Genomic DNA, 3511 nt, shown 5'->3' on the forward strand with positions numbered 1-3511 from the left:
AAAATAAAAATAAAAAAACAAAAACAAAAAAAAAAACATAATAGTTAAAGTTAATAATTTGTACAATTATCTATAATTGAATTACAAAAACTGAAATAAAAATTATATAATTAAATAAATAACATTAATAATTTAGAAATATATATTTTTTATAATAGTTTACCCACCCCTAGGCTAACCACATGAACAAGAGAGGTGAGAGAGAGAGAGAGAGAGAGAGAGAAATGGAGTTTGGAAGTGGAGTGGGCACTGTGGCTGCCAATGCTATAGCAGCGGAAATAATGGAACAAGAGAGGAGAGAGGGAGAGAGAGAGAGAGTGTGTGTAATAAGAAACCAACAGTCATAATTCAAACCAACGGCCGATGCTATATACAAACGAACGGTCATTATTCAAACGGTAATATATATTTATAAATTTATTTCACTCTTTAAAACTACTATAAATATCTTTAATTTTTCAAAATAAATCTCACAACAAATAATTCTCTTTTAAATTCTCTCAATCTCTCTTAAACTCTCAATTAATTTTGAAGTGTCATCCTTAAATTGTGCAAGAATAAAATTTTATCAAAAGAACCTAATTTCTTATCGCATTTGCCAGTCAGTAACATTAATTAGTTTAATCAAATTTATTAGCTACTCATTTTTTTAATTAATTATTTGTGCACATATATTAATTATTATTTTTTACTGATTGTATTTACACATTATTTAAATTAATTGTTAATTCTTATATATTATTTTACTTACATTACTATGAATCCTAATATTCTTAATGCTTATCTCAAAGTTGATATATATATCACACAACATGAATCTGTTAATTCTCCTTATAATATCCCTCTTACAACAGTTGGATCATCATCTAGGAGTAAAAGTAGTAGTGCTTGGGATCATTTTGAAAAAATATTTATAAATAATCCTGATGGTACAATTACATTTAAAGCAAAATGTAAATATTGTACACATTTATTTAGTGGCCGGCCTTGCGGTGTCACCAAAATGTCTGTCCCAAACCAAGGTCCATGCTCGAGCGCTAGAACTTACACTCAAGTGTAAAATCACACCTCACAGTATTTTTGCAGACAAGCCAAACTACTGAGAAGGTGAAAACTCCGCTCGAGCACAACCTTCCCCGCTGGAACGGGAAGATCAAAACACCAAGAAAAAATACAACTCGATTAACTGAATCTTGTTCGCAGAATTAGCAATGAGTAGGAACCTACCACTATGCAACTTTGATTACTGATTTGATTGATTTTATATGGACAAAAGAATGATGCGTCTGAAGCTTTGGTTGCTATTTTGGATGTTCTTCATTGGTCATTTACTTTTGGTTCTGATACTAAAATTACCGGAAACCAGTTACACAGACTCTCGGAATTGTGATAGTGATGCTTGTATAGCACAAACAATTCTTGGAATGAACATAATTGAAAAACTGAACTGTAACGCTTGTAGTACTGCTGAATCCCGACAAATAAATTATCTTTGGAAATGGACAAATGCGTCTACAAGCAGACAATTGAAGGCATGTCTTTTTCTGAAACATTTTATGACAAATTAAAAAAATTTCCTGTTATAACGAAAGAAAAGAAAAGTCCATTTTAGATGTCTTTTAAAGTTGTGTTACTTCCCAACTCAACATGATCATCTGAATGAGCTTTTGAAACCCGATATAAGGGAAAAACATCAAAATAGTTGTGGCGGCTGCAGCAAACCAAATATTCCTCATTGTATTCTTTCAACTCCTCCACATGTGTAAACGACAAGTAGATTATAAGTTGTTTAAAAATATTTCATTACTCTTTGTGTTCTTTGTATACTAGTTTTTGATTTGTTAATTGCAATTCTTAGTTGGGAGTCTTAAAAAGCCTGCACATAAAATATCTACAACATTGGGAGCTCTGAGTACCAAGATAAATATTGGTGTCATCTATGAGGGTTTAGATCCAAGAAACACACGTTATGTTATTTCAATGGTAAACTTGCCTTCGCTTTATACTCTTCTATCATTTAGTTCCATTTTTCATGACGGATGTAGTAAACAAATTTTCCCAAGTTTTGTTGCTTATGGACTTCATTTAAAGTTACTTTTTCTTCTTGTGAAATGTTGGTTTAGCAGAATGATTGAGCTGATTTTTTTTTCTCTTTCCATTTTACTGAAGAATGTCTTCTTGCTTGATTGATACTCAATTCTCATTCTTTCCCTGTAGCATAGCATATGCACTATTACTAGTTTGGCATCATTAGTTATATTTTTGGACTAAATCAATAATATGACACAAGAATAGTTTATCTCATTAACAAATTTCCTTTCAGGTTTGTTATGGCCTAGAGCACTACATCTGCTTTGTTTACAATCGTGCGAAAGAAAATTGGATTTTGCATGACAATGATAAAGTGAAGGTACATTCAATTAAGTTACAAGGTTTAATTCTTACATCTTACCTTTCATTTAGTTTGTGTAATTTATGTTTAAATTTGAACAAGTTACTGGTAGTTGGGATGGTGTTCTTGCCATGTGTACAAGAAAGCGTTTGCAACCCCAGCTTCTATTTTTTTGAAGTGAAGGGAAGCGTCTCTGTAACTCCTTTGGAGGAAACCAAGGTGCTCGACAATCCTAAGGAAGTACGAAAGGCTGAAAGGAAAAGATCTGGCAACCATGGCAAGGCCAAGCAAGGCAAGCAACCTTTTATTAAACCTAGGCTATCTTGAATATCATTCTAATTTGTAAAAAAAAATAAAATTGACACGGCATCTGCAAATCTCCAAGACTTGTTTGGATGGTTATATTCTCAAATAAATATGTAGCACTAAAAAGGGCTTTATGCCTACTTATAAAGTGACTTATTATGTATTACATACAATTATTGTTGTTTTCCATCTAAGGTTGTTTTGAATGCCATCATACATCTTAAGATATAGATAAAATGGGGCATTTACAGACAAGTGCTTGTGTTTTGGATTGTTGCTCTTTCATGGGTGGGGAAATTTTATCTGACGAAAGATTCTCCGAATAACTAACAAAAAAAATAAAATAAAATTGATGAAGTAAAATAAAACCAAATATTGAATTGAGTGTTCCATATTCCTCATGAAACATAAATGAGCAAATATAAGCTTCCCATATTGAGAGGTAACTAAAGGATATTCCGAACTTCTAAAATTTATATTTATTTCATTCACTCAAGTAGTTGAAAACCATGGAAGGGCATTGCTCGGATTTATGGTTTGTCCACAATTTTTAGAGACATCATGAGCACCGTAATGAGCCAAAGGGTGCCTTCAAAGCTACCCTTAGGGTTGATTTGATATTTAGAAATATTGATTCAACAGATACATTAGGGCGAGGTTGTTAGATTTTGGTTTAATTTTATATTTTATTACTGTTTGTTTGTATTCAATATTCAAATTTGTAGTTTAAATTCTATAAAATTTGTGGGTTAGTGATTCTATAACTTCTATTATTTGTAGTAAAATTTGTTATTTGCAGCGATATGCTTCATA

Source organism: Camellia sinensis, chromosome 1 (assembly GCF_055761805.1).
Source record: "Camellia sinensis isolate YWXY chromosome 1, ASM5576180v1, whole genome shotgun sequence".
NCBI lineage: Eukaryota > Viridiplantae > Streptophyta > Magnoliopsida > Ericales > Theaceae > Camellia > Camellia sinensis.